General features: G+C 41.1%; 1 protein-coding gene across 2 annotated transcripts in view; it reads left to right on the forward strand.

Moving 5' to 3' along the window:
• Positions 1–21,261, forward strand: part of prkcz (protein kinase C, zeta) — a 142,321-nt gene that overhangs the window by 23,022 nt on the left and 98,038 nt on the right. The window lies entirely within an intron of this gene.

The following is a 21,261-nucleotide window of genomic DNA, read 5'->3' on the forward strand; positions in this document are numbered from 1 at the left end:
TGTACAGTCCACTGGGTTGCATTGGAGCTGGTTTGAAGCCCAGAGTTGTTGCTTATGGTTGGCACCATCTTTTCCATTTGGAGCCAGCATCCTCCAAGAAAGGATTGCAGGTGTTGCTTTTCACAGTCTGGAAACATGCTCGTCTCCCTCAGACAACTGAGCACACTCAGGCTAATGTTAACTATTTTAGCTAAATTGTGCTAACACAGTAGATATCATAATGAAGTAAAATTTGACATGTCGTGATAAGAGTACTGGAGCCATGGAGTACAGAATATTTTACACATGCACACGCGCGCACACACGCACACACACGCGCACACACACACACACACACACACACACACACACACACACACACACACACACACACACACACACACACACACACACACACAATACATATATTGGAAAGGATGTCCCTGCAAAAAATGCTGTTCTGTGTATGTAGACTGGAAGGCATATATTTAAGGGAAGATATGTGGGTTTAAGTGAGAGCTGAAATTAGAGGATGACAGTGTAGCTGTGAGCATGTGATCATGCCCTAGTTTGAGTCATCCTGAGTTAAACCAGCTAAATGTGATTTGCCTGGGTTCATGTATTTTTTAAACACTAGTTTTGTTACACTGAACTCTTGTTTTACTCATTCAACATGTCTTAGCCTAACCACTCTGGTCAGACATCCTCACCATGTTTTGACTAGTGTGCTATATACATTTTGAGCATCCATACAATAACTGAAAAAGGTTATTAGGTACTATATAAACTATAAAAGTTAATTACAAAGTGTATTAAGATTTAAATGTCACAAATTAGTGACAAAATTAGGAGATTGCAATAATTAAATATGAAAATTTCGCTTTAGGAAATGAAACAGCTATTGTACTTGTAGCAGAGTGATAAATAATGGAAACAGTTGAGTGGTGTGACTGATTTATGATGAGTCTAAGAACAGCAGGAACGAAATAACTCCTAAAACTCCTTCAAACTCAGCAGGTGGAGCAGTCTGTCACTGAAGGTGCAGATGTTGTTGTTGGTGATGGCCAGGAGTTTGGCTATCACCGTGGTAGTGTAAAACTGTAGTGAGTCATTTATCACTTGTGGCTTCAAAACATATTGTTTGAAAAGAGCATGTGATTTCGTGAATTCTTGTCAGAACCATTTCTTATCATTAATGGTATGATAGAATTCTGACATTATGAACTGTATGGTGCATGTACTGGAGGGTTGCATGGTTGGAGTGGCACAGTTCTTACATTTTTGATGGCAATTCAACAGCAAACTACAGCTGCTAAAATTAGCATAACATTGAATTGACATCACCTTATTATAAAACAGTTTATACCTATTTTCTGAAATCCAACATAAACCCTGACTTTTGTTTTGATAACTGAACATAACAAGTTACTGCAGAAGTTAAACTGCTGCTGATTACATGACATGAATTTCCCCTTAACACTGCACATTGAATGACGTGTCAGAGGAAAGGAAGTGTGCTCATTAAAATCAAAAAGGTTTATGCTCTTGGGAGCATGACTGTGCTCAGCCAATTTCATGGCAGTCCTGCTAACAGAGTCTAAGATATCATGTCTGCAAATTGGACAGTTTGTTCCCTCTCACACCAGCAAAGGAAATGCTGCATCAAGTAAATTCATTCATGGAGGCTTTGACTTTGGTGAACTTTGACGTTGATGATGAACCGTTGCCAACCGTCTTGACAGACTGACCTTTGCAATTATGGAGAGCGAGAGAGTTCAAAATTGAGGAATCCTATTAGCTGAGTTGCATCATCCAATTAATACAACCCTGCTATGTCAGAATATTTTTCACTAAAGAGACATGGTGTGTAGTCAGTTGAGAGACAGGAGTTAATGGTACAAATACATCTCTTCAATAAACTGTGTTAACTTTTTTGTTCAGTTAGTAGCCAAGTGATAGCTAGCTTGCTAACCAGTTAGTTCAACCAGAGACATTATAATAAGAGGAGACATATCACTGAAAAAATCTCCCATTGAAATGCATAGGGAAACTACGTAACGCCAAGATGGCCGGTGTTTGCACATGTCCCGCCTCTTCTGGTGCCGTTGCTCCAATCATTTTGCTGGTCCTACGCGGTCACGTTTTTTGCGACACTTGGAAGTCATTTTCAACAGAGACATTTTAAAACACATGATCAGCAGTTTATACTACTTTGTGTACATATATTTTGTAATGCTTTATCCAAAATTGTGGCATGATCTGGGAAAGTTGACTGTGAGCAAACTCCTGTCTCTGCTGTGAGCGTAAGATGACGTCTTGCTGTCAGTGCCTGCCGTAAATGAAGACTGTCGTGAAGTATTGCGCATGCGCAGTCCAAGATGCCTGTAAGGAAAAAGGCTTTTAAAACGTTAATTTGATACCAAACCATCAAACCCTTTCAGCAATTATAGTTTGATTTTCATCTTGATTTCAAAACATATGTTTTTTATGTCCCTTAGACCTCGGAAAATGGAGATACAGCTCTCTCCCTATTCATTTAGATAGCCGGTTGGTCTTCCTATGGCCAAATAGCTGCCGCCGAGTGAGACGACTTGCCTTAGAAGGACTTTGGTTCAACAGCCAGAATAGACTGCCAACTAGCCCTGCACAATTCACCTAGCCTACACGGGAGCAACTTTGTAACGATTGGCAAATTAATTTTGGTGTGCCACTTTCTGAAGTGACGCGAAACAAATGCTGTGTCTCAAATTTCTTACTTATGTACTTACACTTAATATTTATTGTGTATAAGTGCATTCACACTGAGAAATATGGAAAAATGCAGTGCACTATGAGTACCCAGATGGTGCACTCAAAACAGTCAAAGAGTGTGGAACTATGGATACTTATTGCCGTCTTGGCTACATAGCGGAAAGGGTGGAACTACTTTTCTGGAAATAGCGGCCGAGGACGTTGTACAAATGCATCGTTATACAAATGCAAATGTTTTTTGTACTAAGCATCACAATATTGTTGTCAGATATATTTCTTGGGTTAATATAGCAGTCTGTAATGATTTGGTACAGCGAACAATAATCTGAATGCTAACACTAGCTTCCCAACTAGCTAATCGTCATTTCCAGTAAGTACACAATAGCCTTGTTTGATTAGAGACAACACTAACCTGTTGACATTTTTGCACTACACAAGTAAGTAGACTACATATTGTACAAGTGTACTAAAAGAAGTGTACTAACAGAAGTATGTGAGTTGAGACACAGCATATGGCTCATAGCTAGTTTATTAAAATAGTATTCCACCAGCATTGCAGTTCTGTAACATTGTTGGATTCACGATGGACAGTAAAACAATTTATGAAAAGTTGACACAGCTGAACCACATAAGGAAGCATCGAACTGCCAGCCACAATATCTTGCTTTGGACCTGTTGGACAAACAGTTTTATCCTTATGTTCCTGCTGCTGTTTCACTGGATTTAAACATGATAAATCTATATACTAGAAATAAAATAAAGGTTAAACTTAAAAAAACAACAAAAAAACACTTAATTTGTATTACAGTATCATTGTTTTGTGTTAGTGGCCACTTTAGTGCCCCCCCATCCTCCTCATGTACTCTCATGTTGTTGCTGCACTCCCTCGTTGTCTATGTGCTGTGACAGCATGTTTCAGTAGCTTGTGGACTGCGCTCCTGAGTGTGTGTGTGTGTATATGTTTGTGTGTGTGTGCGTGGGAGGGGAGCCCTGTGTAATTGGCCTGAGGCAGACTACTGGTTTACTGTGTGAAGAGCAGAGTGTGACTGTCATTTTGTAGGTAGGTAATGAAGGATACTCTCTCTCTCTCTCTCTCTCTCTCTGTCTCTGTCTCTGTCTCTGTCTCTGTCTCGGTCTCTCGGTCTTTCTCTCAATTCTGCATGTGACATAATAATTGTGGCTTCTTGCTTCGTTTTCAAAATTTTAAAACCTAATGAAGCCAATCTTTTTAGAGGAGGATGTGGGAAATGAATGAGACATTGTTACTCTTTAATATTTAGAAATAGTCTGTGCTTTTCAAGGCTAACTCTGGTCTCATAACTCCTGATAAAATATGCAGTAGCTAAAGTTTGCAAAGAGATTGAAACATTAAAGGGTCAGCTCACTAAAATCATGAAATAGCAAAATATATTCAGGTGACTTTCCTTTGTATTCTCATGTTATATTAACATGATTTTCCAAACCATATGCTGTTCACCTGAATTATAGCAGTGTGGTACACTGCTATAATTCAGGTGAACAGCATATGGTTTGTTATAGTTCTAGAGCAATATACCAGAGTAACAGGGACAGTGGTTGAGTTTGTTGAGTATTTCAAATGTTAGGTCAGTGCAAAGACTGTTACTGACATTCATTAACCACCATGATAAGACAACAAAACCATATTTCATTGCAGCAGAGAACCATGATTACACAGTATGTACCATTGACTGTATATAAAGATGGATACAGCTTGGTGTGTTGTGTCTGGAGTTACAGCTTATGGCCAGGACCTTCCAAAAAAGGAGTGCAGGGTGCTACCTCAGAAACACTGTGAGTGCACGAGTGCTGCACACTTTGACACATTGAGTACTGTGGCTAAATTATGCTGATGATGCAGGTATCCTCATCAAGTAACATTAAACTTACTGAAATATTGAGACAAAGACTGATTTAGTGCGAGTCAAATTTTATTAGCAATAATTTATTAGTCAATAATTTCCGAAATGACCACCAGCACACTTATTAAAGGGCTCAGATTTAGAGATTGACATTATAATAACTCACTGAAAACAACAATTGACTCACTATTTTGAACCGGACTACCAAACGGCCATCAGTGTCTTTGCACTTGAAGGGACTCCCACTTTGGTTTCAGCCTGTAGTTGTGGTAGTTGCTGCTTGGCATATTTAGTAAAAAGGGTTTTGACATTCAATAAACCTTTAAAAAGTCATTGATCTGTTGCCCAAACTGGACTTCCTGGATATTCACGTGTCACCGGTATCTGAACAACACGCTTCCAGCAACGCAGCCTCTTGGGTTGTTTTAATGCTGAGCTGTTTTCAGTCTCAATGCCCTCTGATGGTGTAGCCACATACTTATATACCCACCCTGGTAATGTTAACCTGGCCCGTACACAGTATATAAGGCCTGACATTACCACCGTGAAAATATTAGTATTAGACAAATGAATAGCGGCCCATTCAATATTTGTTGCAATGTTTCCCTCCTAACCAAAAAAGTGGTAATTTGATGAAATGTCAGGAAATCAGCAACATCAGTAGGATTCGTCCTCTGGTCGCCATGGATATCTGCACCAGATTTCATGGCCAAAGTGGTTGACCAACAGTGCCATCCCTAAAAACAAGGTGGCAGTCACCTTTCCACCAACCTGTCACTTCCTCTGTCACCAGCAGTGACACTCTGAAACCCTCAGCTCTGTTTCTCTTTGTTCTGTTCTGCAATCCACTTCAAGTCCTGCCAAATCCAACCTGGTGACACAGTTAAAACTGCAGTATAGACGTCTGTCACCCTTTCTGCTGATAGTCCTATCAGTCTATGATACATTTTTGTTAGCAAAATCTAACTAAAATGGAAAGAGTCTCTGTATGTATGTATATGTATGCCTGTCCTTCACTTTTCTTTCTTTTCTTGACAACTGTTCATCCGGTCGACTTCACTCTTGGTGGGTGTATTGCCGACAACCCAGGGAAGTGCAGTGTGGAGTGTGAAGTTGTTTTGGTTGAGCAGGCCAAGCCCATTTTGCTCAGGCACTTTACAAGTAAATATAAAATGTTTTATTGATGTAAAAATCTGTCCTTTCAACTGCTAGAGGTTCTTAAAGGCCTGATCAAAAGGTGGAGCTTACAACAATAGACAAGCCCCCCCCTCCCTTGTAGCAGCTTGCTCTCAATTTTGTGTGTGTGTGTGTGTGTGTGTGTGTGTGTATGTGAAGACTGAACAGACCCCCCTCTGTGTGCACAGAGAGTGATGGAGGGTGGGAGACGGTGGAAGTGATGAAATCCTGGATGATGCGCTCAGTCGACGGAGGCTGCCCTGCCTTGCACCGGATTCTCCAGCAGAATCCCCCCACACCCCCCCACTGCCACCACCACCACCACCAAGCCCCCCCCCCCCCCCCCCCCCCACACACACACACACACACCGCCCACCTCCCTCTCCCGCTGCCACCACATTTTCCCAGCAACCCCCGTCTCGCCACCCGCCCCCTCCCTCCCTCGCTCCCCTCCCTCTCTCTCTCTCTCCCTCCCTCCCTCCCTCCCTCCTCTTTCTCTCTCAGCTGTGTGGCACCGCTGTCTCTCCAGGGAGGAGCCTACATCGCTGCTGCTGCTGCTGCATCACACAAGACAGAGGCGGGTGAGGGACACAGTGTGAACTGAAAGACAGGGAGAGAGAGAGATAGAGAGAGGGAGCATTGTACTGTGCAGATAACAGCTCTTCATCCTCCAGTTTTTTTTTTGGATTTTTCTATTTTTGACTGTGCATGTCACGCCAAAAAAGCAGTGAGACGCTACTTAATGGAGGATAAGTTCTAGAAGCAGACAGAGAGAGAGGGAATTAAACAGCCACAAGAAAAGCAAGGCTCTATCAGCTGTGAGAAGAGAGAAAGAGAGAGAAATACAGAGAGGAAGAAAAGGGGAGGGAGAGAGGGAGGGAGGAAATAATTAAATAAATCCCAGGGACGAGAGAGAAAGAGGGAGGGATCGTCAGAGAGAGGGAGAGGAGGGGATGTAGCAGTGTGTATCCTCACCGGCTCACCGCACATACACACATACACATACACACACACACATGTACACACACACACACGCTCACTTAGCCTGGATAATGTGCTGAAAGAGGTGGAGAGAAAGGAAGAAGGGCGAACCGGTGAGCTATCTATTTCTGCATCCTTCCATCCATCCATCAATCCATCCATCCTTGCATCAAATCCGTCTGCGTTTTCCACGCCGAACCCCCGAGACAATGGATTAGGACGAACGTGTGTGTTTGCCTGGACTCTTGTTTGTGTGTGTGTGTATGTGTTGGAGGGAGGGGGGGCATCTATTTTCCTCCATCATTAGCATGTGTGATAGATTCACGCCTTATCTCTCGTCATGTCACGCATTGCAGGCAGGGATTGTGTGCATGCAGCCATGCTAGCTCTGCAGCTAGCATGGCTGGTGCCTGTTCCTGGCATGCCTTTCTTCACTGTATTGTAGCCCTCCGGAAGGCTGCTTGTTTGGCAGTCCGCTCTGAGGCAACACCTGCCAGCGAGTGCGACATGGTGTTGGTGTGCATATGTGTGTGTGTAAAGGTTGCATTGTTATGGCGGAGTAGTGTTTAAGCAATGTATCAGGGTAGTACAGGTCTGAAATGCTCCGACATGATGGCTGTGATGCAGGTTGATACACATCAGAACACTGCTACACTGAATTGACTGTAATACTGTTTCAGAGGCTTATTCCTCCTGAAAAGAGTACATTTTTGGCAATGAGCTTTTTATTTTTTTAGAAATGTTTGTAGCATAATGATTTCAAGAATGTGACAAAAATGTCTGATTTGATTCAAAAATGACCTTCAAAAACATATTTGATAAACCCTAAATTAAACCAAAATACCTCTCCACCTCTGTCAGTTAGAGGTCTATATGTGTCTGTGTGTGTGAAGTATTGCTTACCTGATTGCAGTGCTCATTGCTACAGAGGAGAGGCTCAAAGCACGAAAGAGTACAAAAAAACCCCTCTTCCTTCCTTATCTCATGTGCATATGTTATCAATCAATACAATCTGTCACATGTAATAATAGAAGGTGCAATCACAGTGAAATGTAATGTGCCGGTTAATTTATGCATTAAAATGAGTTGAAATAGAACTGGAGTAGTTATAAATATATGTGTGTGTGATATGGGGGTGTGTGGGTCTTAGGCAGTGACCTCTTTTAGGACCCTAGTGGTCTGAGGGTGTCTTTCAGTACTGGCCTGGTGTAATTTGGTATCTTCTCAATTGTAGCAGGAAGAAAAGGCCGTTATCCCTGTGGTTGGGATTCTCCTAGCCTTCTTCTTGCAGTGCCTGCTGTAAATATCATTTAGGCAGGCTAGAGCACCATCTATTGTATGTTGAGCCAAACAAACCACTCTCTGCAGGTTCTTGCAGTCCTGCTTGCTGCTGTTTCCGACCAGGCAATGCAGTTCCCTCGTCAGGATGCTATGTTGCAGGACTAGAACTTGAATTGAAACAGTCTGTGAGCTCAGGTGTAGGCTGTTGTCCTGACTGGCAGGTCAGGTACCTATACCTTCTTCAGGTAGGCCTTCTTATTGTTATTTGTGATCAGGCCCACCACAGTTGTCTCGTCAGCGAACTTGGTGATGGTGTTGGAGTCAAAAGTGACTACACAGTGTGTGTTTGTGTGTACAGAGAGGAAAGCTCAGAATGCAGCCCTGGGGTGTCCTGGTTAATGATAGGGCCTGGGATATCAGAAGGTAGAAATATTCTGATATTGATATATTGGCCGGTAATATATACATAAACACACATCTTTAGCAATGAGCCCTCAAACATTGGCACAAATGTTTGATAACCAGACATCGGTTATGTAACTAATCTTGGACAACAATAGTTTTCCCCAAAGCCTATAGTGCAGCAGAAAGGGTGCTCTCTACTGACACAATGTTTATAACAACACTGTAAGATGCTTCTTAATTGATTACATTAATGCAGTTTTTTAAGATGAAAAGACTGGATCTTAATTGCCAGATTTGTTGCATATTGTATTTCAGTGGACCAAGGACACCAGTGAATGGTTTGGTACATAGTATGCTGGAGCAATACACTTAAAATAGCGCCCCCTTTTTTCTATTAATTCAATCAAGAGTTCTGAATCAGGAGAATTGATTCTCAATCGAGTCACGAGACACCCAAAGATTCACACCCCTGATGCACAGTGAGGTGTTTAATCCCAGGTCCTTACATTTTGTGATGAGCCTGGAGGCATCTATAGTGTTAGACACTCAACTGAACAGTAATCTCACATAGCTCGCTGTCTTCTCCAGGTGAGATAGGGCCGTGTAGAGGATGAGTGGTATGTCATCTTCATAGATTGGACCGTAGTGTGTGCAGTGTGCTGGGTTGTGAGGAGCAGATGTAATGACCAGCTGATCAAAGGACTTCATCACTGCAGAGATGAATGCCACTGGACAGTAGTCATTTGTTTCCATACTGTAGTGCGTGTGTTGATGGTATTCAGGATGGTTCTGGTTGTGAAATGATTTAACTGTACAGTTGTACAGTTGCTTTTGTTGTTTCACTTATTAGATCCAACAAAAGTGCGGTGAATCCATTGATGTCATCAGTGGTGTTGATGGTGGTGTCCTGGAACCTGACCTCTCACATGCGTTGTGAGCCTTTGTAGCCATTTTTAATTGGCATGTAGCAGTAATCCAGAGTGTTTATTCTCCTGGTGGTGCAGTCAGTATGTTGATGGAAGTCAGACATTACCTTCATGAGGTTAGCCTGGTGGAAATCTCCAGCAACAATGAGCACAGCATCATGATTACCGGTCTGTGAAGTTTTGCTAATGATGTCACAGGTCAGCCTAAGGACTAAGGACATTACAGTTCCTGATATCCTTAACATCATTAGCAAAACTTCAGTTTCCAAACTGATGCAGGCACAGAGGTCATCCAGTTTATTATCCAATGCCTGTGCATTGGCTAGAAGGATGCTTGGCAGAGCATAGTTGGTGTTTATCCGCCCCACCTTTTCCTTGTATTGATGTTTACATCTGAAAACCTTGACTAGCCAAGTAGCAGAGTCGGCAGGAGAGTTTACAAAGTGGTGACTTGACCGGTTCTCTACCCTTTGTCCAATATTAGAAAATGTCAAATGAATAGTGGAAAAATAAACGTAAAGAGCAGGAATATGAATATGTCTGTGCCTTCTAGAATAACATTACTTGATGGAGGGTATTATGTTTGTTTGATAATGACAACAACTCTAAGATAGCCGAAGTTCACTTAAACAATAATAGAAAGCAATTAAATGACCTGCTTTAGGCCCACTGCGAACTATTGCTGCACCAATCAGTATTTTTATGTTACCCATCAGCTGACTATTTGAAAGGAGTCACACTTAGTGACAAACCCCCCAACAATTATCACTTAACTCCAGTCAGTGAGTCCTCCCAGTTCTACTCAGTTTTTTAGTTGAACTCCTTGTTTTGGTTTACTCACCACTCCCTCCAACCTTGTTTCCAGCCCCAAAATGCAGCTATTATTCAACAACAAAGTCCTAATAAACCCACTACCAGCCCTAGCACCCATTGCCAGACATGAACATGGTGGAGCGTTTCGCAGCTAAAGACCTAGATATGTTTCCCAGATGCTGGTGGAGACCAAAACAGAGCATTCATAAGGTCCAAATGAATCCATGTCTGCTAACATGGTACTTCATTATTATTACATCATAATATGATAACATGTCATGGTTGTGTTTCATGCACTCCTCGCAGTTTTCAGCAAAAATAGACAGTGAAAATGATTGATAGTCATATTGACATCATAGCTGCAACCTCACACTTTTCACTATAGTTTCAATGTCTGTATGTGTAGAATATGTCACCATATCGAGGCAGGAAGCCTTTTGGCCAGGAAACTCCAGCACGGAGAGTCTTTTTTGTTTTTTTGTTGTGTCCTTTTTCTTACCCTAACCACTCAGTGAGGAATGATGCATCCATCCCATTTCTGTCATTTATAGCTGCTATAGAATATGCATTAGGGATTGCAGTAAGCTAAAATATGGCTATTTATTATTATTATTATTATTATCATTGTTGTTGTTGTTGTTGTTATCGTTTATTGTTATATTATTATTGTAAATTGATTTATTAATGACTTTTTTATGGATTTAGCAAGGTAGCTCTACACATTTCTATTTTTTTTTAAATATAAATTATAATCTGGCCTTTTAAAGGTCTTATTGGTTGAGTGTTTCTTCCCCAAGCAGGAGAAATAGCTGTTAATGGACACAACACCACAGCACCATGGGCACGCACAGACAGACAGACAGACAGACAGACAGACAGACAGACAGACAATATTGTACCAAACAGATGGAAAATAATTGATACTGAGTAGTATAGACTTACGCTAAAAGAACATGTCTCTATGTATATCGTAGTTCTTATACTGTAATATATCATATCTTACTTGATACATACAAGAAACATTGAAGATAAGAGTGAAAGAAAAGTTAGAAAGGGGAATTTACAGTCTGGAAAAATGCATTGGCCGTCTAGTTAGTAATGCCAATGCGAGTTCATGTGATGTGATTTGTACTTGTTCAAGCAAAGAAGGCCGGTGTCCATCTGGACGCTGTTTTGTCCCAACAGTAGACCGAGTGGTCATCCTTCAAGGCCGTTACCATGATTCATTGTCTCCCTGACACAGTGTGTTAATTGCTACAGGGCATTCTTCTGAAGCTGAGGCGGTGGTAATTGCTCAGCCCTTTTTACATTGAATGTTTCTTTGCCTGAAGTGACAAGGCACTTTAGCATTGAGCCTCTTTGTCCTTGGCTCGCTCTCTGCAGCGCTGGGAGGTGAATACAGAGCTGGAGTATTGCATCTCAGTGGCTATATCTGGTTTGAGGGTATTTGATGCTGTTTTGAGCTGTAGTGGCCCGCGCTCTGTGCAACCTGAGTCATCCTGTGTATTGATTCCTACGCTGTTTCCAACTATTTATGAGCCTGTGTAGGACTGCGGCTGTGTGTGTGTGTGTCTGGTTGGAAGTTACTTTCCTGCGTGTCAGTTTTGCTGACAGGACACTGACCTATTAATAGCACTTTATGGATAATGCTGGGTTGAATTGCTCAGCCTGCAATGCAGTCGCTGATATGTAATGCTACCTAATAATACATCTGCTCCCATTTCCTCTTGTTAGTGGATGTGACTGTGTGTCAGCAGCTGTAGTTCGCTTCACAGTTTTCTGCTGTATGGGTTAGAGTGCACCTTTGGGACTGAAGCATTGTGGAACTCCAGCCAGCCTGTAAGTGGTTAAACATGCTAACTGGAGACCACCAGACCTGATGGACTGGTGCCTTCACTGTCTGTCTGACTGTAGCAGAAGAAACAACTGCTGTTGCACGTGCCAGCATGAGTCACTAAACTAAAGCGGGAGCTGCATCTGTTTTCTTTATGTTTGATTATTATATTGCCACACTGCCATTAGTACCTGCCTGATATCATTACACACCGCATACATCAGCTCCCATCATTACAGCATGTGCACACACTCCTCTCTCCTCTCAAAAAATAGTGTAAAGCTTAACTAACACTGTGACAGTCAGTCATTTGTTTCTTGTTACTTCACCTTGGTGTTAAGAATAATTTAGACATACATCATTTATTGCTGCTGAATCCTTGCCAATAAGCCAGACAAGTAAAAAGTTTTCCATCCTAGAACCACAGATCACATCAGATAACAATCAAATAATAAATGGCTTTTTGTACATGTGAGTGCCAGCCTGGGGTGGGGGTTTGTCTTAGCTAGTGATGAGGGACGTTACTTGTTTTTGGTGGCTTGTGTGAACCCTAAACTGTTAAGCATGAGTTTTGTATGCAACTGAGGTACCAAAAATGCAAAGATTGCTGAAAACAGCATTATTAAATGTGGACCCTAGTTTGTCACATTATCATTTCATGCTTTATTGTCATGGTGCACTTTTTTGCATTGTAACACTGGCCCACTCAATACTGGCAAACTGTGGGATTACATAAACTCATCAAGCCCTGATTTGCAAACCAGAGAGGGGGGGGGGGGGCTATGTTCAAAATCCATTTTCAGTGTACTCATTACTTCCTTTAAGTTCTATTCGCTGATGTACTCCTCTGGGATGCCTCAACTCAGAAATAGAGTCAGATTGCTTCTGTCAGTTGTGGATTCAGTGACCTCCATAACACCACTAAATAAAATGTGCACTGAAACCACTGATTGTAATACAGGATGTATTTTTGGTAATGCCAGTCTTAAACATTTACATTATTATGCCTCTAAGCTGTATTATCATTATCAATCTCTCAAGTGAAATATTTGTGTGATTAGTCAAATACTCAAGTAGTTTGCTTTGGCGTTGCTTTGTCCATCCAGTAATTTTCCAGTCACACTTGGCAGGTTTCAAGTGGTGACCCACTTATAGCTTTAACTACATGTGTAGAATCACAGTCAAGAAGCCTCTTTCATAGGTTTTATCTTTTGTAACAGCGATTTGATGGGTTTGAATAATAAATCTTTAACATTCTTGTTTGAACCAAGTCAGACATTACAAACCTTTGACGTTCTCTGTCTTTTAGTTCCAAAAGACAGAATGTACAATGATTGTCATGAAAATGTGCACACACGTCAAACTAGGTGACAGATGTGATATATTGTAGTTTGCGGAAATGGTGCTCGCAAAAATGGCACAAAAGTGCCCTCTACAAAATTAAGAAAATAGAGCCCCTCACTCCAGATTGAGGTACATGACCAGACAAAATTCGGTATGTGTATGTAAAGATATCATGTAAAGATGCATTTTACGTCTTTGTCATAGCAGCGAGATGATAAATGAGGGAAAGGAAGATGCAGCACAGATTCTTGAACAGATTTGAACTAGAGACATTCCAGTTCATGGTTGGTGTTTTCACTCCTATAAGCCATGGATGCACCCCTACAGTATTGATTTTGACATTACCCATTTTTATTTGTCTCTAGCTACTTTATTACAGTGCAGTAACAATTCACTATAGTACCCCCCTTTCCCAGAGTCAAAAACTAATAAATGCCTTAGGATAGAGTTTCTGATTGTGCTCTGTTGTAGTGATGTTGCAGTGGTTTGAGCAATTATATTACTTTGGTGATTGCAGTGTAATCATTATTGATGGTGGAAATATAAAAAGATGTAATTAAGCCTGGGTGACCTCACTCACAAGGCTTCAGGTGAGTGTACAGCTTCAGAAGAAAGACACATCATTCTAGCAGTGGAATTTCACATCACACAATCCCTCCTTTTGTCAGTTGTATCAGTAAAGCAGTAAACACAGACGAGTCAGAAGAGCCTTGAAATATAAACACCAATGACCCCTCTGACAATGACTACCCTTCTTCACAGCCTCAGCACTCATCAGCTCGTCCTCTCTGCTTAAGGAAACAGGTGGCTTTTAGATGTTGATTTGGCCGTGTTTTCTTTTAGTTGTCCAACACCCCCACAGATCCAGCATGACATCTATGGGTCAGCAGCCAACAGTGTACAACAGTTTCTTAGAAATCAGGCGTGACGGCCAGAGAGGGTGCTTATTTATGAGCTCCCACTCGCCATCGGTGACGCACTTACTGGGTGAATATAATCCTCATTTGGGCAGCTTGCCTCTGCTAAATTTGGCGTGTATACTAGACAATGACCAAAACACAAAAACAGAACAAAACAGTACCTGTAATCTGAAAAAAACCAAACAAGATGGTCCAAGCTGCCATGAATTAGCCTTGTGGACACAGCAGATGATTCATGTCACATGCAACTTGTTCATAAAGTATCATTTTACCTTTGGGCCACATCCTTGTCTGACTTTGTTTACTCAGTCTTAGTCATTCTGTTGATGCTTTTTACTTTGATTTATGACTAAACCAGTGAGATTATTACAGTGAAAGGCTTATCAATTTTAGTCAAATAATCACCATCCTCTTTTTCAGTGCTAGACTTCATTAGCTGTTACATATACCATATGAACTTGAGATGAGTTGATATTTCTTGCCTGATTAGGGCTGGGCAATAAATCCAATATCAATATTGTGATATTTTGTAGATTTTGAATATGGTAATATAGTGATATGGAATAAGTTTCTTTTCCTGCTTTTAAAGGCTGCATTACAGTAAAAATGAATTCATCTGCCTTTATCCACTTAATCATTATATCCAAATTACTGATGCTTATTTATATATTATCAAAGATCTCATTGCGTAAATATTTTGTGAAGGCACCGATAGTCATCCTTACAACAACGTCAAAATATTCATATCGAGGCATTTGGTAAAAAATGTTATGATATTTGATTCTGCCAATATCGTCCTGCCCTACTCCTCATATTCTTTACATTTGAACTATTTTTCAATATTTCTTGGCCAAAACTGTTAGCACAATGGAAACGCCTCTGACAGCCTGTGGAGACAACATGAACAGTTTCCACCTAACAAACTACTTCATATCATAGCAGAAGTGCAATGTTAATCTACTGTTGCATGCAGTACTAAAACAGAGACCTGTGCCACAGCTGCATCTGTAACAATGGTGTTATGTAATGCACTAGCAGGAATTAATCACTAGACTGAAACTGAGGCCAAACCCCTGACAATGAAAATACAACAGGCCTCCAGCAAAAGCACAGTGCAAACTACAGCAGCTACCCAACAAGACCGGTTGTCTTGTTTAGGGGCATAATGACACACAGCTCCCTAGTTTACCACCTCTAGTCTCTATCATGTTGCTGCTTCATTATTCAGCAGCTACAGGGTGAAATGTGGGGCCACAGGCAGTGCAGAGCCAGACACTCAGTCATTTCCTCCTAGATATTAAAGTAGAAGTCTATTATTTGATGTTTATGGGATACTATCCATCACAGCTGTCAGCAAAATGAGACATAAGTAACAAGTGTGACAACTGAGAGGAATTCATCATTAAACACTTGATCACTGTTAAGAGCTTTTGCCCGAGTACCTCGCACTTGTGGGACCATTTTGTTTGTGTTGGAGTATTTGTGGTGCTATTAGCATTTGGACCTCAGAGTGACATTGATGGTCTGGCTTACAGCTGTCTTAACTGTCTGTCCTATAGATACTAGAGGAAGCATTTCGTTTGTATATTTCTGATGTCCTCTGATCCCACTTTCTCCTTGATTTACAACTGAAATCTTGAAAGATGATGGCGGAATTTCCATGAAATTGCTATGTATGTATGATCCCCACAAGAGAAATCTAAAGGGTTCAGTATGCTTCAAACAAAGTGCTTGTCAGAACACCAAACAGTGGCTGAAACACACTCATGCAACATGTAGTCTATGTTGAAAGTGGAGAGACAACAAAAACTAACCATCTGATTCTGATTCTGTCAGGGACTGTCCAGGTGTGTGAGGTAAGAATATAAGCAGGCTCTTCACTTCTCTCTCAAACTCTCATTTTCATTCCTTGCAGAACAACTTTTTACAGCTGTTTACAGTTGATCACATCCTTCTCTTGAAAAGTATGTGCAGATATCCCCACTTGTACAGAACAGGTATAAACACTTTTGCCTTTCCCAGAGTCAAAAACTAATGGATACCTTAGGATAGAGTTTGTGATGTGTTTATTCTGGTCTGAACTGCAGCTTTTAAAGCCCTAGTTAAGATAATCTGGCTAAATCGTCTGATTGTGCTCTGTTGTAGTGATGTTGCAGTGGTTTGAGCAATTATATTACTTTGGTGATTGCAGTGTAATCATTACTGATGGTGGAAATATAAAAAGATGTAATTAAGCCTGGGTGACCTCACTCACAAGGCTTCAGGTGAGTGTACAGCTTCAGAAGAAAGACACATCATTCTAGCAGTGGAAATTCACATCACACAATCCCTCCTTTTGTCAGTTGTATCAGTAAAGCAGTAAACACAGACGAGTCAGAAGAGCCTTGAAATATAAACACCAATGACCCCTCTGACAATGACTTCTTCTTGGAAACTCTGGAAACTTTTTTATTAAGCCTGTAGGTCAGGGATGTCCAAACTGTGCCATAAAGGTTCATGTAGCTGCAGGTTTTCATTCTAACCAAGCAGCAGCACACCAGACTTGACTCATTTAATCAGCTGATCTCAGTCTTCAGATAGTAGATTGGTCGAATCATGTGCTTTTGATTGGTTGGAACAAAAACCTGCAGGCACACAGCGCTTTATGGAATAGTTTGGACCTGCGGTAGGTTGTATGAATGTGTATTCTACAGTATCTACATTCTCCAAAAAACATACTGAATCTGCCCAACATTCCTTATAGAGATGAAATACCATCTCATAGAAGAACTGCCAGTGAATTCATTGGTGTTTCCTGCAGGTGCATAGTGGGACAAGTATTTACTCTAACCACGAACAATATCTGAACTTTTATCACTGAAAAAAAAGTATATCAAGAGAAGATTAAAAATAAACCCAGCTTTAAATTACAGGTATGAACAACACAAGTGTGTAGTTAAGTAATTATCAGGGTGTAATAGCACATTATTGTTCACCCTTCCACATCCCTTTCTAAATGAGTCCATTCTTCATGTTCTCCTTCTGTATATGGTAAATAATTGAATCGGTATCACCATGAAGAGTTTTTTGGAAAGTATGTTACACATGAAAATGGGCATCACCAACACTTTGAACTGATTATTGATCCTTTAAAACCCAACATAGGCTGAGCCCTGTGTTGTGTCAGACGTTTACCTGTGTTTAGTGTAGCAGATAGTATCTAGGTAGCAGTGCATTAAGCCATTGAGAGGGATGGTCTTAGTTGAGACTATGTTGTGTTTACCCAGCAGGCAAAGGGTTAGAGTATAGGTTTTGTACACAATAGGATTGCTCCAGTTATTTGAGCATAGCAGCAGCAGCTCTTGTTTACCCAATTCCATTTAATGACTGTTTCAGACCAAAGCCCCTCTCCCTTTACATCCCACAGCAGCCCCTTCAAAGTCTGTGTAATGACTTGCTGATGTTGTGCCTGAATGGTTAACTAGCTGTGAATGCTCAGAACTCAGGACTTCTGCTCTTCATTGTGCTATTAAGTATCTATACTCTGCTCTCATAGTGAAATGGAACCATCCCTAACAAGCAGAGAAATACAGTGCATTAAGTACAGTCTGTGTATGAGGCTTAGTGAGATACAAGAGTACATTCACATCCAGACTGTCTAAAATACTACCAGGTCACAGGACTGGTTAAGTTTGTTGTTTGTTGGTTTCTATTAGCTATTTAGAAGAAATGATTTAGAACAAACAGACATCATCAGTCTGAGATGTTTTCTATTGGAACGTCCTAACAGGCTGCGAGCAATGCAGTGTATCATTTTGAGTTGAACCTTTGATGCACACTATGTTTGTATTTACATCCTGTTGTTCGTGTTGAAAGTGCATCATGGACAAATAACAGCTGATTCATTTATTGAACATGAGGAGTTATCTCTATGATACCTCCTCATTTCACTACACAAACCTAAATAAGGCAGCAGTTGGCTGGATGAAGATCACCAAGAGATGGAAGTTTCTGATCAAGTTGCTGTTGGATATATTGGTGTCACTTCCTGTAAAGAAACATCTAAATATCACATTATGAAACCAGTTTCTGTTTAAAAAGTACAAACATATGATAGCAAGTATTCTCTCACTGTTTACTTGAGTGGTCACGTCTCCAGTCTGATCTTTAGTGCACAGCTGATACAGTAGCTACGTAGTTTGTTTACATGATGTAACAGAAGTATATATTTATCAGATTCGGTGTGGACAGAGAGCATCTAATGTTACGTGATGTGACTGGATAGTCAGATGCTCTCTTGTTGTTAGGAAAAGGTGTGAGACATGATAAGTCATCCTGATGCTCTTATAGAAAACTGTGAAAGAGCACATGTCTTGACTTGTAGTTGACTTAGCTCTAGCAGAGTGTGACTCAAAGTGTGATATTTCAGAGTCATTTTTGGATGTTATTTGTGGCAGCTGTGTCTCAGGAGGTAGAGTGGCCGTCCACCAATCAGAAGGTCGGTGGTTGATTCCCAACTCCTCCAGTCCACATGTTGATGTGTCTTTTGGCAAAATACTGAACCCCCAATTGCTCCCGATGGTTGCATGACATGTAGCGTAAAAGCACTTTGAGTCAAAAAGAAAAGTGCTATATAAGTACAGTCCATTTACCAATTACTTGGCCGTAACAGTGTACACAAGCAGTACTTAGCTGACTCAAAGTGTGACAATTGTGATCATTTAAAGAGTCATTTATGGATGTTGTTGAAACAGTGACCACTATGCCAAACAATGTCACAGCCAGTGAGCGCGCTTTATACCTCCACTGCTGGCTGCCTTGTAGCAAGTCAGTGTATGACGTCTCACTGGCTTCTGGTCTGACTCCAGCTGTCAGAGCTTAGCTCTTATAACAAAGAGGGGTCATAACATGTCATAGTATCAGAAAGGATGAGAGACTTAATGCTCAGCTCTGTCCCTGTGACAGACTCTCAATACAGCATCTATATGACATCAGTACAGTGGAAATGTATCTCACTGACTGACACTACTACATTAAACCTGATCAGTATCACTAAAATGTCAATACATTACAAATTATCTCCATTTAATACAGTTGTATTTGTTTTTAGACAGTATCCAAGAAGAATTCAATTCATTTGGAAAACAGAATGCTTGAGTTAACTACAATGAAAGATCCATATTTAAGAACAAACTGCACGGCCTTCATTAGACTCAATTCTTTTATTTTTTAATATCTTGTACTGTATGCCAGCCTTTATTTTTGATACTAGATTGGATCTTCCTGGCATGGATGATAACAGTCTAGAACAAATGTGTGAACAGATGTTCTGTCATTTTTACAGGTGACTATTTTCAGCTCTCTTGATGGAAAGATTGTGTTGCTCTACCTTCATTTTTAACTTGCTCTGTCTTGATTCTTGGTGGCATAGATTCAACAAGGTGCAGCAAACATTCCACAGAGATTTTGGTCTGTTGACATGACAGCATCACACAGTTGCTGCAGATTTGTCAGCTGCACATCCATGATGCGAATCTCCCATTCCACCACATCTCAAAGGCGCTCTGCTGATGTGAGATCTGTTGACTTTGGAAACCATTTGATTACAGTGAACTGATTGTCAAGTTTAAGGGGCCCAAAGTGTGCAAAGAAAATCTCCCCCACACCATTACACCACCAGCATCCATGCTTTCAGGAACACCAATTTCTATCCCGACCATCTGAATGTGGCAGCATAAAATTGAGGCAACGTTTTCCAATCTTCTGTTGTCCAATTTTGGTGAGTCTGTGTGAATTGTAGCCCCAGTGGCACCCGGTGCTTATATGATAGCCCCAGTCATTGTAAAGTCTTTGCAGTATGTGTTGGTCAGTGTGTGTGTGTGTGTGTGTGTGTGTGTGTGTGTGTGTGTGTGTGTGTGTGTGTGTGTGTGTGTGTGTGTGTGTGTGTGTGTGTGTGTGTGTGTGTGTGTGTGTGTGTGTGTGTGTGTGTTTCGCATAGCTGGGTAAGTAGGGATTGGTGTTGTTGAGTGCATGGTGCACTGTTAAGCCCTGGCGAGAGAATGAAAGAAAGTAGTCTGTGTACTGTATGTGTGTGATAGAGTGAGAGGGATGAGTGTGTGTGCGTGCGTGTGTGATAGAGTGAGAGAGAGTGAGTTAGAGAGAGAGGGAGAGAGACGAGTCAGCACGCAGGTCCTTCACGCATCACAGGACTCGACTGTCAAAGCGTGGAAGCCAGTGTGCAAGTGATGACTTACTTTAGTCAGGGACACGCTGGGCACAACTGAAAAAGAGAGAGAGAGAGAGTGTGTGTGTGTGTGTGTGTGTGTGGGGGGGGGGGGGGGTGTCACAGAGGGAGGGAGAGTGTTAATAGACTGGATCAAACCAGTCAAGTATTTATCCCTCCAGGCTTGCTAACAATGTCTAATGAGATTCCTCAAAAAGTTAGAAAAAGTTTAAAGCTGTGGTATTACAGAGAACAAGAATAGACTGATTTTATATTATAGTTACTTGCAGGTTGAATGTTACAGTGTCTGCCTGCAAACTCCATTCTTTAAGAGTGTGCATTCATTTACAAGCCTGTATTCACAACCTGTAAGGCAAAAACACTCAGGTGGGAGTGTGTGCACACATACACTGACTCATGACATGTTTACTGTATGTTGCATTGCATGTATTACAGTTCTGTACACTGAGCTTTGTAAGAGGAGGGGTGTGTCCCTCAACATTTGACCAATCAGCCAATTGGTTAGGCTACATGCCACAATTCACACATACATTAATACACTTATGGCAGGGCAGCAGTTATTTTAATCCAAAACACGTTTACAATATGTTTAATGCTCAATCACATGTTTACACACACTCTTACAATTTACTGAACTGAATTTGGAGTTCAATATCTTTCCCAAGGACACTTCAGTATGTGGACTGGATGAGCTGGGGATTGAACCACTGACCTCCTGATTAGTGGACAACACACTCTGCCTCCAGAG

The sequence above is a fragment of the Scomber japonicus genome, chromosome 4 (genome assembly GCF_027409825.1).
Source record: "Scomber japonicus isolate fScoJap1 chromosome 4, fScoJap1.pri, whole genome shotgun sequence".
Classification (NCBI taxonomy): Eukaryota; Metazoa; Chordata; class Actinopteri; order Scombriformes; family Scombridae; genus Scomber; species Scomber japonicus.